We start from the raw sequence: 27,234 nt of genomic DNA, 5'->3' as shown, positions 1-27,234 counted from the left end.
AGTGACAAGAAAATTTTTCTTTGCCTTAGCTGAAAATTATTTCCGGATCTGCCACTGTTCTTAAGGAATTTTTTGAGTCTTACTCCATAATGCATGTTCATAGTGAGAAGAATATGGTGGATGACATATTGGTGAGCATTATTTGAACAATAATCTAGCAATTGGCAGATTGAACACAACATTTCTGATTACTTCCCCGCTTAATCCCTGAATCCAAGTGAACATGGAACGAAACGGTATCTGATGTAGACTCTGCAAAGGAAGATTGGACATGAGTTGGATGTCTTAGGAGTAAAAGGAGTAATAGAGCCGATGGCACTACTATGACAACCTAGGTTGCACGGACATGCCATTACTCCGTAATGACAACCAATGGCACTACCACATTGTCGAACACGCACACGGACACGTCGGACACGCCCCAATACGTGCCGGACACGAGTGTCCGCATTTGGACACGCGAACTGACTTTGGACACGGCCCGGACACGCGAGTGTCCAAATCGGACACGCGGACACGCACCAACTCATAATAAAAGTGAAAGTGCTTATGGTGGGAATCGAACCTTGGTCATCCAAGGCACTCAACAACTCCTCAACCATTCCAACATATTCAGTTTTTGTTATATTTATGCACACTTTAATATATATTAGGAGAAAAACTCGTGATAAAAATAAGAATGCTTGTGGTGGGATTCGAACTTTGGTTATCCAAGGTACTTATCAAGTCTTTAGTCATTCTAACAAGTTATGTTTTTATCATTTTAATGCGCACTTTGACATATATATACATCTACAATTCTAAATACTTTCAAATTTATAAAATATTTTTTTAATAAATATATATATTAAAAATAATATTTAATTAACGTGTATACCACGTGTCCGTGTCCAAAAAAATTTCTATATGCCGTGTCTACGTATCAAATCGTGTCTAATACGGACACTCGTGTCCGTGTCCGTGCTACTTAGATGACAACTCTGGAATCATCATGAGTACGCAGAAATGGGACGCTGGTCAAATGAAAGGCGATACTTTGGATTGAGAAGATCATAGAATGATTTTTCACCGAGTTCTGGGCCTGAACATTGCAAGGCCCAATCAAAGTAGCGATAATGAGTTTTGGGCCTATCAACACGGCAAGCCATTTGCAAGTTCAAACAGCTTCTAGCTTCATGTAGCATATAATGAAACCAGCTAACCAAGTGTCGCCAGATTAAGCTCATGTCGTTTGGTATTTAACGGTTGTAACAAGTTTAAGAAAACATGTCTGAAATTGTTGGCCACAATTCAACATGAGGACCTGTCATGTTCAAAGTATCGAAGTCAAGGTTAGCTGCTCTTCTTGAATTGCGTAACCTGGAAGGCACAAACTGCCCTTAGCCAAACATTGACATCATCAATTGTACACTGTCACATGCAAAATGTTCAACAGCTGCTTGAATTTTGAGAAGACTGATCCGAGGATATTATTAACATGAGCAGGGAGTGCTATCAACATCAGAAATTATATTCAAGACTGACACAAAAGTCGGATCAGTATATCTCTGGTGTCCATAATGTTGTATGCAATTATTCGAAGGCGGCTTTTGACTAGTAGAAGTTCATGACCTTCCCAGAAGGATCATTGCTATGGAAATTAGTTCTGAAAAAAGCTTACATTTTCTGGGAAAATATATACATGCATGTGTCCATAACCTGTAATATTCATATTCCTGTGTCCATAGCCTAGATCTTCTTCCCAATATTCACTTCACTGTGCTTCTTGGTCATCTTTTCCAAAATCTGGTACTGCACTTGGGTTTTTTGAAATCTGAGCAGGTTTTCTTGGATAGATTCCGTCCATGCATACCTTAGAAAGATTCAACTTCGGTCACATCTTATATTCACTCACTTCCAATCCAAATCTTGACACTGGGTTTCAAACACATCTTGAATCCAGCAAAACACTTTCCCTTCCCAGTGATTCAGGTATGTCTTTGAGTTTTTAACATGTTTTTACCTCCATTTGTACTTTAATTAGCCCTTATTATTGTAATTTCGAGTCATTGAGTCGTATTAGGAGTCTTCGGTGACATTGATGGCATTTTTGTGCTTAAACGAGTTGAAAACGCAGAAATGGTCTAGAATCCTTGTTGGACTAGAAAACCTAATTGGGTTAGGAGTCTTCATCCTTCGACGTTTCTGTTGCATTGGCGATATATTGAGAATCATACTTGCATTAAGAATCTTTTTTAGACTAGGAAACGTACTATTTGGGATAGTCTTACTTGAATTGAAACTCTTATTCCGTAACTTCCCTAATCGTACTTTCATATTCTAATAATTTAATTGAGAAAGTTCCTTGTTGTGAAATTGAAACTTTCCTAATCTAATTGAGCTTATCTATCACATATGTTTTTTTAAGATAATATTTGTCTAGATTATGATAAGTTTATATGAATTATCTTGTCTTTATTCTTGTTCTTTTTTTTTTAGATTTTAAAGATGAGATTGTGTAGCTAGAATGAAAAAAAATAGAGGAAAAGTCAAAGCAAAAGAGAAAAATAAAGAAAGAAGGAGACAACTAAATTAAAAGAGAAAAAGACGTAATTGATCAAAAGAGATTGCACCCACTAATGACAAAAATAAGTGAAAGAAAAAGAGAAAAAAAGGAAGAGATAAAGGAGGGATTAAGTAAAAAAAAAAAGATAATGCAAGATAGAAAGAATGAGATAACTCATAAATTGAGGAGAAAAAGTTCAAGCTATAATAATCAAGGTGCCAAAACTCTTCTATAAATAGCACATCATTCACACAGAAAAATAATCACTTCTCCTTAGCATTTAAGAGTTGAAACTCTATCAAAACACCACCATAAACTTCCCTCACAAATTAGCCAAGCCGTCCACCTCAAAACCATTATCATCTCCACCGAGTTTCACCTATTGCAGCCGTACCTCTAAGGTTCCTACAATGTGTGATTCTCGCAAGTCATCGCCATGACTTCGTTTATTTGTGTTAATCTACAATTCTTTGTCTATGAAGATTGTAGTTTGTTGTATATTTGGAAATATTAGTTTTGTATTTGTTTCAAAATCTTCAGATTGTATTTGATATGTTTTTGAGATTATGCCGAATCTATGTTCTTATAATTATTGAAGTTTGTATTTCTATTGTTGTGTTATACTTTTCTTTTACTTGTTCTCATATACTTTTAGATATATGCATACAAATTTAGTACTTGAATGCAATCCCTAAGATTGTATCTGAGTGTTATCTTCATCATCCATATTGACACAAATCGAATCATGCACTAAGTAAGTTCGGTTTGTGTATATTAAAGTGGGAAATTCTATAAATTTACATATATCCCATGGTTAGTGATGCCACCGTGAAGCATGTCTCCAACAAAGATTTGGTGCTTAAATGTAATTTTGTTTGATTTCTACCCTAAGTGTTGTTAAACTTGATTGCATGCAATGTAATTGAGGCCCTAAGTAAATAGAAATCTAGCACGATTATATGTTCCCCTAAGGCTCTAATTGTAATGGTATCTAAAAGTATGTAATCAGATGAATTAGAATGCATTATAGAACCAAACTTGTAATTATGTGGTGCATTGATGAATTTGGTTTAGTTTGGTAAAGAGAAATCGATCATGTAAATAGTTATTTATGTTTTAGTTTAGTAGTTAATAATCAATCTCAAAACCCATATTATTTGTTAACACTAAAAGTTTAGAGTTCCCTTCAATTCTCCGGACTGAACGATCCCTGCTTATTTTATTATAACGATGATATTTTACAGGGTTTATTATAGATGCCTTAGAACACTATCAATTTTGGCGCCGCTGCCGGTGAATTGAGAAATACTCAATTATTTGAAGTGTTAATTTTGTACTATATTGTGATTTGTATAATTGTATATTTGTAAAAATAAATTCCTGTGAACAGTACGGGGAACAATAATTCGGTAATTGTGAACAGTAACATTCTGTAAAAAAATTTACTTTATTTGTTTTCTTTTTGTAAAGTGTAAAAATGTATAAAAAAACTTATAAATTGTAGAAAAAAAATTTGTTGTTTGTTTTATTCTTTGTGTATGTATTATTTATTACGTTTTGTAGTAGTATGCGTATAGGAATACTTATTACACTTTATTAAATTTTTAGGAAGTTAAATATTTATTTATTGTTAGTTTATTGTAAGTTTTAAAGAAAACATAATAGGTAAAGTTCATTTTGTTAATATTAGCATTAGCCCTCCATTTGTATCTTGCTAAGGTCGCTTGAGGTTGATGACAACTTTTATTAACACTTTGTGAGTAGTCTAATACACATTTATTTCGAGCTTAGTAAAGGGCATGCTATTTTCATTACACTCGTTTAAAGTTTATAAAATTGGATCTCAGAGGCCCATAGACTGACATACATCTCAGTGATGTAGTTGACAGTGGAAACATCATTTCGAGGGTGTAGCCTATGTGGTGTCCAACAAATGAGTCATGCCTTGCGATTATATCTGAATCTAGTTATCCAGCCTTTTAAAACAAATGAATGAGTTTGTATCTATACGACATACTTAGGCCGCACGTGCACCTTGCTTTATAAATTAGAAAATAACTTTGTATAAATAAGTATATATAGTTTCAAAAGAAAATGATACCCTAAAAATTGAAGGTATATCAGATAAAAGCAAGACCCTACCTGGGGCTGTCTCAGTCTATTGTACAGTTAGCTCCTCTACTCCACGTACCTTAAATTTTAGGATTATGTGAATAAAATCAATTAGACATAGTGTTAGTCCTACATTTCTATAACAAAAAAAAGAAAGAAAAACAAAGAAAGAGAAATGAAGAAATAAAGTCTTTATTTACTCATATTTGTATTTCATACTATGTAAAGTTGCTAAGACTTAATCTTTTCATGTCTAAGTTTAGTGAGTGAACTCCTGAAGAGAATTCAACTACAAGGAGAGGGAGATAACGTTTCCATCAACTCAGATTGTTCATTTCACAAAGGAAGAGACTTTAGATCAATTTCACCATTTCTAACTTCATCAAGTTGTAGTGTGGGCTTAACTCATTATTCTTTGCGGATCCAGAGTTAGAATTATTGACAAGCCTGTGTCCTTTGGGCCAATTGAATTTCGATTTACCTGATTCAGAGCCCACAGTTCAAAGCCTAATGGAGGAAAACCTAGTTCTAGAATCAGAAATGGCATCGATCAGAGAGTAGAATGGCCAAGTAGAAGAAGCAGTTGGGGGGACATCACCCTCTAACATAGCGTACCTTGTTCCAGATGAGGGCGAGACGAGTGATTTTTTGTTGAAGAATGGGTTCCTACATCATTTTCCTAAGTTCTATGGACTCTCAAGAGATGACCCCAATCAACATCTTACATTGTTTTAGTTCAATTGTGAGACAATGTGCCCCAGAGGAGCTGATATTCAGATAGTGAAGATGAGAGCGTTTCCATATTCATTAGAGGATCGAGCTCAAAAGTGGTTGTTTGAAGTACTTGCTGGTCGTATTACTTCATGGATTATTTTCCCTCATCAAGGGTGACACACATCAGGAAGCAATAACATGAATCAAGCAAGGGTAAGATGAGTCATTCTACAATTACTATGAGAGGTTCAAATCTCTTATAACATCTTGCCCATCCCATGGGATTAGAGAAGGTATGTTGCTTCAGTATTTATATGAAGGATTGCTATAAATGGAGAGAGAGTTTCTAGATTCAGCAGCAGGTGGATCATTTCTAGATAAGAGTAATGTGGTAGCAAATGATCTATTGTTGAAAAGAGCCATGAACAATTAGCAATTTGGAACATCTGCTAGTTCCACAAGACAAGTATATGAGAAAAATTCGAGTACAGATTCTGCTCTAGAGGACAAGGTTGACAAGCTTTCCAAGATGATGAGTGAGTTTATGAGAACAACTGGAGCACAAGTTTGCGACATTTGTATGGAGGGGCTCCCCACTGATCAGTGTTCCCAAGTTACTTCTGGTAGAGGATATGAGGAAGTGAATGTCCTTGGTTATCAGGGAGGTCAGAGGTACAATCCGTTCTCCAATACTTACGACCCTGGTTTACGTGATCATCCAAATTTTCGATGGTCCAACAATGACAATGTGCTTAGGCCACAATAGAATGCTATGCAATAGGGCCTCACCCATATGGTTTGTTTGCAAGACTGCAAGCTCCCAATCTTAATGTCTCACCTCTAAACGTGACAAGTTCCCCCAATTATGATGAAATGTTGAAGTCTTTGGCGGTTGGGCAGAGTCAGTTAAACACCGTTACTCAAACTTTGGTAGTTGGCCAACAAGCAAATAGCAAGGACATTGCGGAGTTGAAGACGCATATGGGCCAAATAGTTGATTTCATGAGCCGTTTCTCTGAACAAGAAAAGCTACCAAGTGGAGTCAGTTAAACACCGTTACTCAAACTTTGGTAGTTGGCCAACAAGCAAATAGCAAGGACATTGCGGAGTTGAAGACGCATATGGGCCAAATAGTTGATTTCATGAGCCGTTTCTCTGAACAAGAAAAGCTACCAAGTGGAGTTATACCCAACCCAAGGAACAAGAAAGCCCAAGCCATCATAACAAGGAGTGGGCTCGACCTAGTGGATCAGCCTAGAGTTCTAAAGAAGGCCCAAACGGCCCATCTTGATGATGAAGATGATGAGATTGTGATAAAGAAGAACTTGGAGAAAGATCCAGCGACCTCTACGAAGAAAAGTGTGCCGTTCTAAGAGGCACCAAAAGGTACAAGTTCTAACTCAAGTGATTTAGTTAAGATTAATCCTATTTCGTGTGTACATTTTCCTTCTAGGTTTACTAAACGTAAGAAGGACAAATTTGATGAGGAAGTGTTGGAAGTTTTTAGGAAGGTACAAATTAACCTTCCATTGTTGGAGTGCATCAAGCAAATCCCAAAGTATGTCAAATTCTTAAAAGAGCTTTGCACTTCACGGAAACAGACTAGGGAGGAGAAGGTAGTAAAGATGAATACGACATTTTCAACTGTTATCCAGAGGAAACTACCCACTAAGATGAAATACCTGGGAAGTTTTTCTGTCCTATGCAAAAATTGGTAGCACATTCTTTGAAAATGTCATGTTTGATCTAGGTGCTTCGATAAATGTTATGCCTTTTAACGTTTATCAAGCACTAGGATTAGGACCCATTAAGAATGATAATGTGATTATTCAATTGGCAGATAGGTCTAACAAGTACTCTAAGGGGTATGTTGAGGATGTTCTTGTGCAGGTCAGTCACCTAATCTTCCCTGCCGATTTTTATGTGCTAGACATGGAGGTCTCGCCCTTGGAAACAACGCCATAGCTTTTAAGGAGGCCATTCATGAAGACTGCAAGGACTTGCATTAATGTTATAAATGGATGTCTTACAATGGAATTTGATGGAGCCGTTATTAGCTTTTTCAACATTTTTGAAGCAATGAAGTTTCCCGGTTTCTGATTTAAAACCTTGCTGTCTTGTTGATGTTGTTGATTCTATTGCACAGGTTTTATTAGAAACTTTGGAGGCATAGCAATTAGATATGGAGTTTGGGGCACGATTTGACAAGCATGGGGACCGTATCCCAAGAGAGAAGTGGGCTAATTTTGAGTCCAAAACCGTTGAAGTAGTGGATGAGCTTGAGGCTCGATCATACAAAATGTACCATTCTTTCTTGTCAATTCCTATTTCCACTAACAAATTGTTACCATATGTGGTACATGCTCCAAAGTTAGATTTGAAGGAGCTTCCAGATCATTTGAAATATATGTACTTAGGAAAAGATAATACTTTACCAGTTATTGTGTCATCAACGCTGAGTGAGCAACATGAAGCGAGTTTGATAGATGTGTTGAGGAGGAACAAACCCGCCATTGGTTGGACTTTAACAGATATCAAGGGAATCAGCCCTACTGCATGTGTTCATCAGATACTATTGGAGGATGACGCAAAGCCAACACTGATGCTCAAAGGAGATTGCACCCACCAATGATGAAATTGTGAAAGATGAGGTGATCAAACTGCTCGATTGTGGAATAATATACCCTATCTTAGATAGTCGGTGGACCAGTGCAAGTCATGCCAAAGAAGAGTGGGGTCACTGTTGTGAAGAATGAGGCGAAAGAGATAATACCCCAGAGGTTGTGATTGGTCATAGGATGTGTCTCGATTACAGAAAGCTGAATGCCTCAACACGTAAGGATCACATGTTATTACCATTCAAGGACCAAATGCTAGAGAGATTGGATGAGCACGAGTTTTATTATTTTTTGAATGGGTACAGTGGGTACAACCAAATATACATTCACCTGGAGGATCAGGAGAAGACAACGTTTACATGTCCATTTAACACTTTTGCCTATCGACGCATGCGTTTTGGGTTGTGCAACGCACAAGGTACATTTCAGCATTGTATGCTTGCGATTTTCTCTGACTTTATCGAAAATATCATTGAAGTCTTTATGGATGATTTTAGCGTTTATGGAAAAGACTTTGATGCATGTTTAGAGAACTTAGAGGTAATCTTGAAAAAGTGTGTAGAAACTAACCTTGTGTTTAATTGGAAAAAATACCATTTCATGGTCCATCAAAGGATAGTTTTAGGACATATTATATCCTCTAAGGGTATAGAGGTAGACAAGGCTAAGGTTGATATTGTGCATCACTTACCCTCTCCCACAACTGTGAGGGAGGTTCGTTCTTTTCTTGGTCATGCAGGATTTCACAGGAGGTTCATCAAGGACTTTTCCATAGTGGCTAGGCCTATGTGTACCCTATTGCAGAATGATGTGCCATTTCTTTAGGATGGTACATGTGAGCAAACATTTGTGAGATTAAAAGAGTATTGACGAGTGCACCCATTATTTGTACTCCAAATTGGAGCCTGCCTTTCGAGTTAATGTGTGACGCTTCAGATTTTGCAGTTGGGCTGTTGGGGCAATTTTGGGTCAAAGAAAAGAAAAGAAACATGTAGTGATTTACTATGATTCTCGAACTTTTAATGAAGCCCAGATAAATTACTCAACTACGAAAAAAGAGCTATTGGCTGTAATTTTTGCTTTAGAAAAATTTCGATCATGCAACCTTGAAATATTTGGTGACTAAGAAGGATGCTAAACCTATGGTGATCCGATTGATACTATTGATTCAAGAATTTGACCTAGAGATCCGAGACTAGAAGGGAAGTGAGAATGTGGTGGCTAATCATTTAAGCAAGATTGTGCGAGATAAGGAAAGGCAGCCACAACGAGAGACTTTTCCAGATGAGCAGCTCTTTGGGATAGAGGTAAGTGTGCCTTGGTATGCAGACATTGTTAATTATTTAGTTACTAAGACTTTTCCTATTACACTTTCGCATGTAAATAAGGCTAAGTTGAAGAAAATGGCTAGACATTACATTAGATGAACCGTATTTATGGAAACAATGTAGTGATCAAGATATTAGGAGATGTGTCCCAGAAAATGAGCATAGGTCAATCCTTACTTTTTGTCCTAATGAGGCGTGTGGAGGTCACTTTGGACCTCGGAGAACAGCCATGAAGGTTTTGGAGTGTAGATTTTATTGGTCTACTATCTTCAAGGATGCAAACTTATTTTGTATTTCTTGTGATAGGTGTCAAAAGACCGGAAAGATTGGTCCGAGGGATCAAATGCCCATTTCTCCTATTATCACTGTTGAAATTTTTGATGTTTGGGGTATTGATTTTATGGGTCAATTTCCTTCATCTAGCGGTTTCTTGTATATCTCATTGGCTGTTGATTATGTGTCAAAGTGGGTGGAGGCAAAAGCCACCAGGACTAATGATTCTAAAGTGGTTACAAGTTTCTTGAGAACTAACATCTTTTGTAGGTTTGGAGTCCACGTGTTCTGATTAGCGATAGAGGTTCTCATTTCTGCAACCGAAAAATAAACGCATCGCACAAGAAGTATGGAGTGACCCACAAAGTTTCGACACCTTACCACCCTCAGACAAATGGAATGGCAGAAGTGTTCAACAGAGAGATTAAAGAAATTCTAGAGAAAACTGTAGGTCCGACAAGGAAGAATTGAAGTGATCGCTTAGATGATGCATTGTGGGCCTACATGACAGCGTACAAGATGCCAATTGGGATGTCACCCTTCAAATTAACTTATAAGAAGACATGTCACCTTCCAGTGGAGTTAGAGCATCGGACTTGGTAGGCGGTGAAGAAGTTCAATATGAGCTTGGATGAAGCAGATCTACATCGAAAATTGCAGCTGAATGAGCTTGAGGAGATTATGAATGAGGCTTATGACGCTTCATGGATGTATAAGGAGAAAACCCGAGCCTACCATAACAAAATGATAAGAGGAAAGAAGTTTCAAGTGTGCCAGAAAGTTTTGTTATTCCATTCGAGACTTATGTTGTTTCTAGGGAAACTTCGTTTAAGTTGGGTTGGTCCATTTGTTGTTACTAATGTGTTTACTTATGGTGCAGTTGAGATACAAAGTGATAAAACAAGGAATGCATTCGAGGTGAATGGGCATCGATTTAAGCCCTACTATAAACATTTTGAGGAGCGCACGTATGAGGAAACAAGTTTGAGAGATGCGTCAAAGGGCGAGTGAGCATGTGAAGAGTCTAGGTTGAGAGACTATAAAATTCAAATGATGCATGGGAGGTAACCCATTTCCACCGTATCTGTGGAGGAGTCGTTTACGGGAGTTTGAATTTTATAATCCCTCTACTTTTATGGTTGAATTGTATATGTTTGGATTTTGATCTTATTATATGCTTGTGAATTATGTTTTTAGTTTTGAGCTTATATTGAGGACAACGTAATTTTCCAAGTGTGGGGTAGGGGTTGCAAGATCATTGTTAAAAAAAATGAATAATGAATAATGAATAATGAATAAAAAAGAAAAAAAATGTATTGCTTTATTGAGTCTTAGGATGCCCATAATGTCTAGGATGATTATGTATCTAAATGCATAGATGATGGTTTTGCATTCCATAAGAATTAAATTGCGAGTTTCATTGATAATGTGGATTTTGTATGAATATGTGAGTTATGGATTGATTATGATATGACATACATGTTTGGTTAGTTTTAGTCCATAACAACCTGTGAGTTTTTTAGTCTATATGTACTTTCTTCATGAGATATAATAAGAAATTTCATGGTTGTTTTTGAAACTCATTATTCTTTACATATTTAATGACTATGTGTCATAACTTTAAATGCACTCTAGAATTTACTATAACTCGCTTTTATAATTGTTGAAACTTTCAAGTCATAAAATGTTCTGACTTTGAAAGGGATTTATGGATCATTTCTAGGAATACCGCCACTTTAGCCAGACAACCATGTGTCCCTATATGTATCTAGTTTGAGACCTTTTAGTTGAACCCCATTTGACCCTACATTGAGCGTTTTCTTCATTACCTATATTATCTCCATGCTTAGCATAGTAACTTCTACCTTGTCCTATAGACTTTTCAGAACGTTTTTTGAGATGATGTTGTGATGATGTATGAAATAAGTGTGGGGTATAAGACATATGAAAAAGATCAAAAGCTTTTAAGCAAAGTGACGAAAACAATGAAGGAAATAAAATAAAAAATGAGATTGAAAAAAAAATTTATATTGTCTTCTGTTTGTGATTTGAAGTTTAGTTGTAATTGAAGGTCTAAAAATATTCATTTGACCTTTGTCCATTTTCACTTTGTGTATAAAATGATGATTCAGCCCAACTTGTTAATATTTAGCCCTTGATGGTGTTTGCTATCATAAGGGTGATGTTTACTCTGCTAAGTCTATATGATGACCTTTGTGATTCCTTGATATTCCATGCCTTTAGCTAAAGCCTAAACACAAACATTGTATAATGATCATAATGATTCTTAAAATGAGCAAATCTTGGTCTGTAGATATAATCACAAGAGTTGAGTATATGGTTTTGGTCCATTTGTGCACTTAGTTGTTAAATGAGGTTTTCCAAAAGATATTCACAAAGTGCTTTCATTTGATGAAATATGCAAGTTCTTTGTTGTCTTACTATCTATTCTCTTGCATATACTTATGTGTGAATTATAACTATGAATCTGAGTGAAAAGAAGAGAGTATACCTTGTGAGTAGGATTGGATTGACTAAACATGTTAAGTGTTTATTATCTTGTTTCTGACTTATTCATACCATGAAGCATGTTTATGAAGCTTGGAATTTATGTTCTTACATTCAAATGCTTAAACTTGAAAACTATGCGTTATGAGATTCTGAGACAATTATTTAGGGACAATAGTATTTTTATAGAGTTCTTATTTTGTTTTGTTAAGGGACTAGCAAAAGTCAAGTGTGGGGTAGTTGATAGGAGCACTTTGTGCGACGTTCTTAACATGTTTTTATCTTCATTTGTACTTTGCTTAGCCCTTATTATTGTAATTTCGAGTCATTGAGTCGTAGTAGGAGTCTTCGGTGACATTGATGGCATTTTTGTGCTTAAACGAATTGAAAACGCAGAAATGGTTTAGAATCCTTGTTAGACTAGAAAACCTAGTTGGGTTAGGACTCCTCATCCTTCGACGTTTCTGTTGCATTGGCGATATATTGAGAATCCTACTTGCATTAGGAATCCTTTTTAAACTAGGAAACGTACCATTTGGGAAAGTCCTACTTGAATTGAAACTCTTATTCTGTAACTTCCCTAACCGTACTTTCCTATTCTAATAACTTGATTGAGAAAGTTCCCTGTTGTGAAATGGAAACTTTCCTAATCTAATTGAGGTTTTCTATCACATATGTTTTTTTAGACAATATTTGTCTAGATTAGAACAAGTTTATATGAATATATTGTCTTTTATTATTTTCAGATTTTAAAGATGAGATTGTGTAGCTAGAATGAAAAAAAAATAGAGGAAAAGTCAAAGCAAAAGAGGAAAATAAAGAAAGAAGGAGACAACCAAATTAAAGGAGAAACAGAATGAATTGATCAAAGGAGATTGCACCCACCAATGACAAAAATAAATGAAAGAAAAAGAGAAAAAAAAAGGAAGAGAGAAAGAAGAAGACAACCAATTTAAAGGAGAAAAAGAAGGAATTGATCAAAGGAGATTGCACCCACTAATGACAAAAATAAGTGAAAAAAGAGAAAAAAAAAACAAGAGATAAAAGAGGGATTAAGTAAACACAAAGAGATAATGCAAGAAAAAAAGAATGAGACAACCCATAAATTGAGGAGAAATAGTACAAGCTATAATAATCAAGGAGTCAAAACTCTTCTATAAATAGCACATCATTTACACAGAAAAATGATCATTTCTCCTTAGCATTCAAGAGTTGAAACTCTACCAAAACACCACCATAAACTTCCCTCACAAATCAGCCAAGCCGTCCACCCCAAAACCATCATCATCTCCACTGAGTTTCACTTATTGCAGCCGAACCTCTAAGGTTCCTACAACGTGTGATTCTCGCAACTCATCTCCATTGCTTCGTCTATTTCTGTTAATCTACAATTCTTTGTCTATGAAGATTATAAGTTGTTGTTTATGTGGAAATATTGGTTATGTATTTGTTTCAAAATTTTCAAATTGTATTTGATATGTTTTTGAGACTATGCCGAATCTATGTTCTGATAATTATTGAAGTTTGTATTTCTATTGTTGTGTTATACTCTTCTTTACTTGCTCTCAGATAATTTTCAGATATGTACATACGAATTTAGTGCTTGAATGCAGTCCCTAAGATTGCATTTGAGTGTTATCCTCATCATCAATATTGACACAAATGGAATCATGCCCTAAGTAGGTTCGGTTTGTGTTAATTAAAGTGAGAAATTATGTAAATTTACATGTGCCCCATGGTGAGTGACGCCACTGTGAAGCATGTATCTAACAAAGATTTGGTACATAAATGTAATTTTGTTTGATTTCTACCCTAAGTATTGTTAAACTTAATTGCATGCAATTTAGGTGAGGTTCTAAGTCAACGTAAACGTCAATAAAAATCTTGCATGATTAGATGTTCCCTTAAGGCTCTAATTATATTGGTGTCTAAAAGTATGTAATGAGATAAATTAGAATGCATGATAGAACCAAAATTGTAATTATGTGGTGCATTGATGAATTTGATTTAGTTTGGTAAAGAGAAGTGGATCATGTAAATAGTATTTATGTTTTATTTTATTAGTTAATAATCAATCTCAAACCCCCCATTATTTGTTAACACTAAACGTTTAGAGTTTCCTTCAATTTCCCGGACTAAACGATTTCTGCTTATTCTATACTAACGATGACATTTTACAGGGTTTATTATAGATGTCTTAGAACGCTCTATCACCCGAGTTCCGAAAAAGAAACTTCTGATATATGTTATTTCCATAATCCAATGCTTAAGTACATAAGTGCTGTTCTTCTTGATGAAGACCTGGAAGGAAAGAACTCCATGTTGCAGGACAGTTTGGATCTTCTATGATGTCCTTAATCCGAAGGATCCTCCTTCACCCAACAAACTGCCATATCAAAACTTTGAATACTCAGATGATGCCCTTAATTCTACGTTGCAGCAATCTTCTCTTGTCGAGTCCTTTTCAGATACTTCAGATTCTCATTTAAGGTGCAAAGTCTTGGGAATTTTGGACAGGCTGGGGAAGCAAACAAGTTCCTTACAATTGAGAATGCTGATATCAATGACGAGGAGAGATACCAAACAAATGGATTAAAGGGAAAGAAGAACCGTCAAAGAGAGGATGAACATTATCAAGAAGCATGGCCGGCCTAAGGCCAAGGCAACAAGGCAAAAAACTTAGGTCTCAACTTGGAGGAGGCCTCCATTTTTCTATAAATGTTCATTACTTATATTCATTTATATGAAAAGGTAGGAAAATTAAATGAAAATTATTTGCACTGATAGATTGGAAGATTATAAGGTAGGCCTTTTAGTTATCTCAAACAAACTTTATACTGGAGTCTTATTTTAATGTTTTATCTTACATTTACCAAACTGCAACTTGAACGTTAAGAACCTCAACTTCTATCATTCAATTGTTAAAACATAGCCTTATAGGTACAATTAGAATTTATCTTATAATAATAATAATTAATTAAGACATTTTAAAGTTTCGGCCTCAATTTACATTGGACGGCCCTGTCAAAAAGAAAGAAGCTGCAAGAAGCCAGTTGTTTCTACTGATGACTCAGAGCCTCAAAAAGTATTCGATAAGGTGTTACTCTGTCAAGGTGATTATCATCAGGAGTGGGAGTCTTGTACGCCTCATTCCTCTACCAAAAGGGAGGAAACCAAGCTGTCGAAGCAAATCAAGCAGTCAAAAGGGTCGAAAACAAATTGTTCTAAGCAGCATAGTAAGAATGAGAAAAGAATAGATTTGGCCATAATGGTAAATCAATGTGCGCAAAACGATTTGTTTTCGAGAGGGGCGCCTTATTGGTGTAACCCCCTCATTTTCGCCCCTCTTCAGTAGGCCGACATCAGCTGGTGAAATTCTACGAGCTTATGAGGTATATACTACTTCATGCCCTTTCAAGACAATATCACAATTCCTTGCTAACAGAACTATCATGAAGCTAGCAAAAAATGAGACCCGGGTTCACATTATTGATTTTGGTATTTCTTATGGTTTCCAATGGCCCTGCCTTATTCAACATCTGTCGAATAGACCTAACGGACCGCCTAAGTTGCATATCACAGGAATTGAGCTTCTACAACCTGGTATGTGACCTACAGAAAAGGTTGAAGAGACAGGGCGTCGCCTAGCAAGGTATTGTGCAAAGTTCAATGTACATTTGAGTACAATGTAATTGCTCAAAAATGGGAAACTATCCTATGTGAGGATTTGAAAATCGACCGAAATGAGTTGGTAGTGGTGAACTGTCTGCATCGGTTAAGGCACGTACATGATGAGACAGTGATGGAGAACTCCCCGAGAGATGTTGTCTTGAAGTTGATCAAGAACATAAATCCGTACCTTTTCATTCATGGGATTGTCAATGGGACACACAATACACCCTTCTTTGCCACACGGTTCAAAGAGGCACTGCTGCACTACTGTGCCATCTTTGATATATTTGAAACAACCATTCCTCATGATGAGAAGCTTCTAAATGAACACAGAGGAAGAGAGTATTTGGCTGAGTCAAGATACCAATTGTGTATCTGACCTTGGTTTATATATTGATCATTATGTGGTTTGTTACAAAGAGATAAAGATCTGTTACACATTTGATAAATCTACAGATACAATCTTATCCTACCAAGTAGTTACAATGGCTAAGATATAGGCAGTAGCTGAGATTGGGTCCCAAATAAATGCAATAACATCATGTAGATTGGCGATTATCAAGGTCGCCGGTATAATTAGCATCAGAGTATGCTCTGAGGAACAAGGAACCAGGTTGATATTTCAAACCATGATTGATGGAGAACTTCAAATAACATAAAATACGTTTGACAACAGACCAATGGAGCATTGTGGGAGAATGCATGAACGTGCAGACTTGGTTCACTGAGTATGAAATGTCAGGACGAGTAAGAGTAAGTATTGAAGAGCTCCTACTACAGTCCGATATTTAGTTGGATCAGAGACTGAGTTTTTGACCAGTAGAGGCAAGTGTGGAACAAGGTCGGGCATCCATCATCTTGGTTTTGCTGAGTAGATCAACAATATATTTCTTTTGCGTTAAATACAAGGCTCAACCTTCATATGTAGCTTCTATCCCCAAAAAATTATGTATTGCACCAAGATCTTTCATTGAAAATTCCTTCCAAAGGTCAAGTATAAGCTGAGAAAGATGAGTGGAGCTATTGCCTGTAATCAATATGTCGTCAACATATGTTAACAAAACAAGAAAAATACCAACTTGTGCATATGTAAACATGGAGTAGTCTGAGAGAGATTCCAGAAATCCTAAACCGGCCAAGTAATCTGCAAAACGCTGGAACCACGCTTGAGGAGCTTGTTTAAGTCTATAGAGTAAGCGTTTTAATTTACAAACATGTTTAGGAAAAGATGGATCAATGTACCCAGTTGATTGTCTCATGTACACTTCATCTTGGAGATGACCATGAAGAAAGACATTGTGAACATCCAGTTGTTTGACATGCCACTTGTTACTGACTGTTAATGCCATGATCAACCGAATAGTACAATGTTTAATCACTGGACTAAAGGTCTCATGTAAATCCACACCCTCTTGTTGATGAAAACCATTTGCAACAAGTCTCGCTTTGTAGCCTTGCACTGCACCATTGGCTGTCTTATTGATCTTGTATATCCATTTGTTGGGTAATACATTCATTCCAGGTTTGTAAGGAGCAAGCTCCCATGTTTCATTCTGTTAGAGAGCAGTGTACTCTTGTGGCATAGCTTGGCGCCAACATGCATCTTTCACTGCTTTTGTATATGAAGTAGGTTATGTGACATTATGGATTAGTTCAACATGTAATACATATTTCGGATTAGGTTTCCGAATGCCAGGTTTAAGTCTGGTGACCATAGTGTGTTGATTAGTGGAAGCACATACCTGAGTTGAAGTCCCTACAACATTCAAAGAGGGAGAAGAGGAGGATGGATTGTGTGTAGGTTCGATTATGGATAAAGGAGGTTGTATAGTGGGTGGAGGACTGGGTGAGTTAGGATGTGGAGGAGTAGGTGGTGATGGTAGGGACGTAGATATGAGAGGTGTTGTAAGAGAAAAAAATTGTAAGTCATTTGAAGTAGCAGAGGACATACCTGTGGGAGAGGAGAGAATGGTCTGTTGGAATGAGAAAGTTTCCTCGGTGAAGAGAACATGACGAGATAAGTATATGTGTCCCGTAGATAAGTCCAAGCATCTGTAACCAACATGATTCAATGAGTAACTTAAGAAAAATACACTGTTTGGATCAAAGTTCAAGCTTAGAGTGGTTATATGGGCGGAGATAAGGATAACATGCACATCCAAATGTACGTAAGAAAGTGTAATCAGGAGACTTAAGGAATAATTTCTCATAAGGAGTGGAATTTTTGATGACTAGAGAAGGAAGATGATTAATAATATATACAGCAGCAAGAAAGGCTTCAGTCCAGTAATGGAGGGCATATGAGCATGAGCAAGTAGAGTATGGCCTGTATCGACAATGTGGCAATGTTTTTTTTTTCAACGAGGCCATTCTGCTTAGGATGCTTAGGATAAGAAAAGCGATGGTGAATGCCATGAGTTTGAAAATATTTCTTAAATGCATTCGATTTATACTCCCCACCTTCGTCAGATTAAAACTAATTTATAGTGCCAGAGAATTGTTTTTCAACATACGTCTTAAATTGAACGAAGAGGTTAAAAACGTCATGTTTATATTGCATTGGAAAAATCCAAGTATGGCGGGAATAGTCATCAACAAATAAAACATAATACCGAAAACCTTGAACTGAAGGAGTTGAACACAACCAAACATCCAAGTGAATTAAATCAAGAGATTTACTGGAAATAGAATGAGACAATACAAAAGGTAACTTGATGATTTTTCCTAGTGGACAAGAATGACAAAACCTAACAGAACTACTGCCAGACACAGGCACGGCGTTATTTGCAAGAATCTTGAAAAGAGTTTTAAAAGAGGTATGCCCTAGCTGAGAAGCCAAACTGATACTGATACTCGTGCGCCTACAAAAGCAAAATGCCTGGGAGAATCAAAGTTATGTTGTTGATGAAAACGCAGAGGGTACAGACCATTCTCACATTGTCCTCTATAGAGGATCCTCCCCGTCTGAATGTCCTTAATCACAAAGAAATCAGGATAGATCAATAGATAACAATGATTTGTCAGAGGTTAAGCGATGAATAGATAATAAATTTGTGGAGGCAGAGGGACAAAGAATAATATCATTGAGTGTGAAAGTATGATTATTAAGATTGATGTAACTTGAACCGATATGAGAAATAGGAAGAGTTGTTGTACCTATAATATTCATTTGGTCATTACCATTGTAGGGGGTGGGATGTTGTAGGTTCCCCAAGTCAGCAGTAACATGAGAATTGGCTCCAGTATCGAGCAACTAGGTGTAGGCAGCCGGGGTGAATGTGGATGCAGCCATAGCACTAATTTTTTTTGATGGACCTCTGTCTTCATAAGCAATGTTAAGCCTATTGTAACTATCTAGAGCAATATGTCCTGGCTTAGCACAGATTTGACATATAAGTCGAGAGGATGTAGAGCTGTCAGAAAACATGGTCGTGGATGGATGAGGACCAAGGAAAGAGGAGCCTCGGCCTCGTGCAGGATTGAAACCGCGTCCAAAACTTGGAGATAAGCCTCGAGAAGAAGTCGAACGACCACGACCACGACCTCAAGGAGATATGTGAGTAGCCTGAAATGCTGTGGTAACAGAGTTCAACTCGAGGATTTGGTGTTGCTGGTCCTGCATGCGCTGCTCAGCTGAAAGCAAAAGAGCTTCATAAGTGATCGGTGTATCTCGAGCTTGAGCTGAATTCAGTGTGTTCATAAGCAGGGCCAACATTGTTCATTATAATCGACACCAAATCATCATTAGACATAAGACTGCTTGCAAGAGCAAGGTTGTCAGCAAGAGAATTAATTTTGTCCAGATAGTTGGCAATCAACAAAGTGCCACACATGGTGTGTATAAGCTCGCCCCGGAGTTGTAGGAGCCTGTTTTGGGATTTCGAAGCAAAACGCTTAGCAAGAGAGGTCCAAGTAAAGAAGGAATTAGTGAATCGCACAACAACGGCTAAGACTGATGGGGTAAGAGAGTTGTTGATCCAACCAATGACCATTTGATCTTGAGCAACTCAAAGCTCATATGCGGGGTTGATGTTGGTAGTTAATTCACCAACTTTATCACGAAGAAAAGTGGGAGGACAAGAGGAAGACCCATCAACATGTCCCATTAAATGGTCACTGTTCAACAAAGGTTGAATTTGAGCAAGCCAGAGGGGATAATTATTCCGATCAAGTTTGATCGAGAGGTAGTTAGAAATATTGGGAATTAAATCAAAAGAGAAGCGCTGAGGATAGAGAATAGAAGATATGGTGGAGGTTGCAGAGGCACAGGATTGAGCAGCGGCGGTGGAGTTCATGGTAGCAGAGGTGGGGGAGGGTTTAGTGGCCATATTTGTTGGCAGAAAATAAATTGTCGTAGGACGTTTAGGCTCTTGATACCATAAACGAACACAGAGGAAGAGAGTATTTGGTTTAGTCAAGATACTAATTGTGTATCTGACCTTGGTTTATATATTGATCATTATGTGGTTTGTTACAAAGAGATAAAGATCTGTTACACATTTGATAAATCTACAGATACAATCTTATCCTACAAAACAGTTACAGTGGTTAAGATATAGGCAGTAGTTGAGATATAGGAGACGTCCTCTCTGTATGAGGCTTCCTAGCTGAGATAATAAAGTTGCTTTGACTGAGACTCTCATCTGTTCCATTAGCTTCGGATGGTGTTGGAGAGAGATTTTCATGGTAAAGACATAATGAACATCATAGCATGCGAGGGTGTAGAACGGTTCGAAAACCCTGAGACTTACAAGAAGTGGGAATGTAAGGGCTGGGTTGAAGCAGCTCTCATTGGACCAGGAACTGATGGCATAAGCGAAGAAGTTGTCGAAGTTGATGGGTTATCATGAGAGTTTTAGAGTGGATAAATATGGGCATTGGATGCTGCAAGGATGGAAAGGAGGGATCATCACGGTCCTTTCAATTTGGAAAGCTGCCTAAGTTTTAGAATTTTATGCTGAATTACTGTGCCTTTTGTCATAGGAAAAAGACTTAATTGACAACTAGTTAAGATTTTGGTCTCTTCTGTTCTTGAATTCTTTTTCAGTACTCTTTTAACCAGGGGAAGGATGGTGTGTACTGTATTATTTGCTTTTAATCATTCTCTATGTAATCTTTCGTGGCAATATGAGGTGACAAGAGTCTCATCACACTTGCAGAAAGAATAACAAATAGCAGCAACAGTGTGTAGGCAAAGCTAGAAAAGATATACAAATCTACAACTAGCATTCTGCCTTCATCCTCTGAACACACCCAAAGTCCCAAACTATCCTTGTTTCATACCATCCCCCAAACTTGGTTTATGTGACAAATTTATATTTTCAATGAAATTAACAGTACACAAAGTATACGGTATACCAAAAGAACAGAATAAATAGAGTTTGAACAATTATACTAGGGCTGGGCAAAGTCGGTTTAGGTCGGTTTTTGGTCCAAACTATTTTCGAAACCGACCCATCGGTTGGGCTAAAACAAAAGTCGAAACCGTATTTGAATGAGTTGGGCCGAAAATTTCGGTTTGACCGAATTTTGAATCGGGTTGGGTTGGGTTATGGTTTTAACCGAATTCATTGTAAATAGGCTGATAATTGGACCCAATTGCAAAAAATTTAAAATTTGCATGAGGTGGGAGTCAAAACCCCTACCTCTTAGGTGTAGAGAATGGCAAGGAACCACTGTTCCAAACTTAATTCTTGTTATTTTATGTGCATACAATATATTTATTAACTTATAATGAATTTATTATTATTTTTAATACATAAAAATTAATTCGGTCGGTTCAGTTTATAAACGGTCGGTTTTACCTATGAAACCATTTTCGAACCATTTGATTTTGGTTTTCGACTTCTTGAATTCATTATCTAATCCATTTGAAATTGATTCGGTCGCCAAATCATATATTCAGTTCGGTTCGGTCGATTTATCCATTTACAATTGGTTTATGCCCAACCCTAAATTATACAAAGGCATAAATAATATTAGCTTTTTTATACACTCTATGCGCGTGTGGATCATTTATTTTGTTTTTTTGTTGCTCACGAACTGATGTTTGTCCTTGAATAAAAGCGTTGAAACTGCTAGAGAAGTGAAATCAAAGAAATAGTTCAGTAACACAACAACTCATAACTCTATCAAATCATTCCCTCAATCATCACCTATACATATATAATCGATAACATACATATCACCATATTGGAAACAAAATTTGAAAGATGGCAATAACAATTATCATGCATGATATCATTTTTCTCCTTGTATTGGGTTTGATTATGCTCTGCTCCACGGCCTCCACCTGGGGATTATGCTCTCCAATCAATATGAGCTTCAATACCCGTACGTAATCTTCCAATTCCCACGTCGCACCCTCCGTGTCGAGCTCGTGATCTGGAGATCCTGCACCAATGTTAGGATTCTCACCTTTCTAAGAATAAAACCAAGCCAACCTGAGCATAATTTCCAAAATCACCGTATGATAGAGCGTTAATTAAAACGTCTATAATAAATCCTGTAAAACATTATCGTTACTATAGAATAAGCAGTGATCAGTAAGTCCGGGGAATTGAAGGGAACTCTAAACTTTTAGTGTTAACAAATAATGTGGGGTTTGAGATTGAATATTAACTACTAAAATAAAACCTGAATTACTATTTACATGATCGACTTCTCTTTAACAAACTTAAACCAAATTTACCATTATACCACATAATTACAAGTTCGAACCTATCATGCATTCTAATTTGACCAATTACATATTTTTTAGACACCAATACAATTAGAGTCTTAGGGGATCATCTAATCATGTAAGATTACATTTAACATTTAGATTGAATTAGGGCCTAATCTAAATTTACATGTAATCGAATTCAATAACACTTAGAATAGAAATCAAACAAGATTACATTTAAGCACCAAATCTTTGTTGGAGACATGTTTTATGTGTGGCGTCACCCACCATGGTTTCACATGCAAATTTCCAGAATTTTTACCACTTTTAATCAACACAAACTGAACCTACTTAGGGCATGATTCGATTTGTGTCAATATGGTTGATGAATCTAGCACTCAAACACAATCTTAGGGACTGCATCCAAGCACTAAATTCATATGCACATATCTGAAAATTATCTAAAAGTATGAAAAAGATGATTAGAACACAACAATAGAAATACAAACTTCAATAAATATAAGAACATAAATTCAGCATAGTCTCAACAAACATATCAAATACAATCTGAAAATTCTAAAACAAATACAAAACCAATATTTCCACATAAACAACAACTTACAATCTTCATAGACAAAGAATTGTAGATTAACAGAAATAGACGAAGCCATCGAGATGAGTTGCGAGAATCACACGTTGTAGGAACCTTAGAGGTACGGCTGCAATAAGTGAAACTCAGTGGAGATGATAATGGTTTTGGGGTGGACGGCTTGACTAATTTGTGAGGGAAGTTTATAGTGGTGTTTTGGTAGACTTTTGGCTCTTGAATGCTAATGAGAAGTGATATTATTTGAGAGGTGGAGCCATGTATATATAGAGAAAAGAGGGATGATATGCTTGGTTTGAACTTGCCTGTTTCTTCCTATTATAATGTCATGCTTTAATCCCTTAAATCATGCCATACTTTAATCCCTTAAATCATGTCATGTTTTAATCCCTTAAATCATGTCATGTTTTATTCCCGAAATCATGTTATGTTTTATTCCTTAAATCATGCCATGTTTTATTCATTTAATAATCATCTTCTAGCTTTTAGGTTGCATATGCATGGCTCCATCTCTCTTCTTTTCACTTAATTAATCTTTACATTTATTTCTTCCTTCTTCCTTTCTTCTTCCCATGGCAAGGACTCCATCACTTAATTCTCTCAACTTTTTTTTATCTCTTCTATTTAAGTGTTGCATGACTTGTTGATGATAGGACTACATGTGCATGACTTCTCCTTGTTTTTCTCTAGTATTATCTCTTAAATCCAATCTGAAAATATGAAAATAAAATCATAAGTAAGAGATAATTAGTTTCAAAACCTAACAAGGATTCCTAGTGTAAGGACTCTCAAAATATCGCTAATGCGACCAAAACGTAGAAAGATGAAGACTCCTAATCCAACTAGGTTTCTTAGTTCTACAAGGATTCCTACTCAAACTAGACTCTAGACCAATTCTGCATTTTTAACTCATGTAAACACAAAATTGCATCTAATACCGCCTAAGACTCTTACTACGACTCAATGACTCAATAATATAATAATAAGGGCTAAACAAAGTACAAATAGAGGTAAAAATATGTTAAGAACGTCGCACAAAGTGCTCCTATCACTGTACCAAATCACCTCCAGATTATCCTACCTCTCAATCGAGATCTCCACCGGCGGGTCTCACCTCTCAGACCTCCCAGCCGCCTTTGTCTGTCGTTGATTGTCCCAACTAAAGAGGACTATAGAGAAGTGATATCTCAACTGAAAATGAGTTTTTGTTTGATGGGAAGACGTGAGGGAGTACAGAGAAGTTTGAAAACCGAAACTTCTATCTCGAATTCTCGATGTCGTTTACTGTTTTATCCTTTCAGTCTTTAGTTTTGTTTAGGTTAATAATTATCAGCAAGGGTAGATACTAGAGTGATGCATGATGAAATAACTGTATCTTTATTGAATGATATAGGGGTCTATTTATAGGCATTACAAAACCACAACCCCGTAGGATTCAGAGTTCTAATCTATCTCTAAAAGGAAACCTATTAAGGCTAAGACACCCAATGGTAGAATAGTATGCCTAGGTTGCATAGCGCACAACGTTGCCTCGGTAAAAACCTTATCAAGCAATATAAAAACCTCTTGGGTAAAACAAAAGCTTGATTGAAAGGAAAAAAAGCATAACACACCAACTACTTAAAGATCTTAACATGTGATGTAGACTCCCTCTGAAGTCTACCAAACTCTAAAGTTCCGATAAGCGACGCATGTCAATGCTCTTCACATGTTTCACAAAAGTAAATTTAGGAAAAGACTTACTGAACAAATCCGCAACATTGGATTCTGAACTCACTTGATTGATCTGAATATTCAAGAACTTCTGTTGTTGAACATTGTAGAAGAACTTGGGCGAAATATGCTTGGTGTTGTCTCCCTTGATAAAACCTAACTTGGTCTGCACTGTGCAAGCAACATTATCTTCATAAATGCACGTAGGTTGATCAGTTGTAGAGACTAATCCACAAGAATCACGAATATGAAGAACAAGTGATCGTAGCCAAACACATTCTTTAACTGCTGCATGGAGAGCAATGATCTCCGTGTGATTCGAAGAAGTAGCAACAAGAGATTGCTTCGTGGATCTCCAAGATATCGTTGTATTCCCAATGGTAAACACATAACCGGTTTGAGAACGTGCCTTGTGAGGGTCAGAGAGGTATCCTGCGTCGGCATAACCAACTAACAAGTTGTTTAGAGTCTTTGCATTGGGGGAATGAGCAAGTCGGGATCGTACCCTGCTCTTGGTATTGTGGTCTGTCGCCATGTCGGGGCTGTTCTAGGGTACTGTTCACCCGAAAACCCATATTTTCCTACTGAGCAGTCGACTTTGGGTTGCTGGATCTCCGCCGTTTGCACCGGTCCCGTTTGAAAGGTTGTTGCATCCCCTGTCGATTGGTGGCAGCGCCACCCGCCATCTCACCGTCGGTTGGGAGCGGTGAAGCCCGGAAGGTCCCCCGAAAGTGCACAGTTTCGCCGAGCTTCACCTCGCCGGAACTCCCTCCTCCGACCACCAATCGCTGAAATTCTGGTCTTATTTTAAAGGTTCCCTTCCATACTACAAACTCTCCAAAATATTTAACCAAAATCATTTTTTTCTAGGACAATTGAAAAAAAAAAAAGAAATCCTAGGGTTTAAATTGGGGCTTTTTGGTTTTTGTTAAATTCAAGTGTTTAGGCTCGGATTTGGACTTTTTGGTGAACTAAAAAGTTGTTAGGAATGTCATTTAGATTTTGGTGGTGAATTTTGGTGGTCATTGGTGGTGGTCGGAAAACGGGTGGCTGCCGTAGTGCCGGAGTTGTTGTCGACGACTTTTTGAGTCCTTTGATGGATGTGGCGGTGTGTTGGGTCATGTGTCGGAGTAATGGTTTACTCCATTGTGATGTGTTTATCGATACGAGCGTTTACATAGGTCATTTGCATGTGTTAGGTTAATTCTTGAGTAAGTTAATTGTTGTTAAAGGTTTGGCGCTTCTAGGTTGAATTGTTGTTGTTGTGTTTCAAGTGTTAATGACTTGCAACCTTGATATGAATTAGGTACTTGTTGCTTGGTTATGGAGTGATTGTGGTAGCTAGTACCTTCCTTATTTTGAGTAGAAGACGCAGCGGGAGCTAAGGTGAGTAAACCTCACAATGATCATCATGATTGAAGTAGTGTTATAATTATTGAATTTAGTTTGAGTTGTTAACATAGTCATTGCATCACTAGCTTATAAAAAAATTTTCTAAAAATATATTTTAGTTTAAATTATGTGAATTTGTCATTTACGGTTCATGGGTAAGTGAAACGTTATTTTATTATATGATTTTAAAAGGTTTTAGTACTTATGGACTATGGTGAATGTGAGTAAATCTCACTATGACGATTCTACCCTTGGCAGTGACTCATATTTATGATTTCTTAAAAAGACTGAACTGTGACATCTATATAATATAGTGGGTTGTGTATGTGTACGAAAATGGTAAATACAATACATATATATATATATAGGTTACTATATTATATAATGTTACAGTGTTTATCTAAATTATGAGGTTGTACAGTGTTCGATAAATTGTGGCGGATGTGATCGGAAGCGAGATAACGTACCTTCTGGTATAACGGATTATTGGAGTGACCATATTTATATTGTTGTGCAGGAGTCGCTTGGTTGTAGTACATAAACATGTGTGGATTGTTATATTGTACGTGTTTTAACATTGAGTCTTGTTAAAACGTTTCTGGTCTTCGGAAGTTGTTGGCATTAAATCGGAACCAAGCCTTGGTCGGGTGTCAGTTACGATCAGTTAGAGCTCAAGTCTAGATGCCAGTGTACTGCATGAGGGGTAACATATGAGTTGCATGGGTCTCATGAGTACCCATGTTTTAGAATGATATTGGGTAACAGATGGGTTGCCCAGTGTCTGCCGGTGTACTGCATGAGGGGTAACAGATGGGTACCTGGGTCTCATGAGTACCCATGTTTTAAATGATTTTGGGTAACTAGATGGGTTGCACAATATCTGTCGGTGTACTTCATAAGGGGTTGATGGGTTGCCTGGGTCTCATGAGTACCCATGTTTTTAAATCATTTTGGGTAACAGATGGGTTGCCCAGTGTCTCATGATTACACATATTTTTAAATGTGATGGATGTTATAATGTTGGTTTACTCATACGGGCTGTAAAGCTTACCGGGTTTGTTTTTACAATCCCGGTGCACCAATATGAT

At 37.0% G+C, this 27,234-nt stretch overlaps 1 protein-coding gene and 1 pseudogene across 1 annotated transcript in view; one reads left to right on the top strand and one right to left on the bottom strand.

Annotated features, from left to right (window-relative positions):
• Nucleotides 1–27,234, bottom strand: part of LOC126786825 (scarecrow-like protein 14) — a 51,718-nt gene that overhangs the window by 15,354 nt on the left and 9,130 nt on the right. The window lies entirely within an intron of this gene.
• Nucleotides 1,746–20,711, top strand: LOC126786830 (scarecrow-like protein 30; annotated as a pseudogene).

The sequence above is a fragment of the Argentina anserina genome, chromosome 3 (assembly GCF_933775445.1).
Source record: "Argentina anserina chromosome 3, drPotAnse1.1, whole genome shotgun sequence".
In the NCBI taxonomy this organism is placed as follows: domain Eukaryota; kingdom Viridiplantae; phylum Streptophyta; class Magnoliopsida; order Rosales; family Rosaceae; genus Argentina; species Argentina anserina.
Note: the sequence above shows the minus strand (reverse complement) of the source record. Positions and strands in the feature narration are given on the sequence as shown.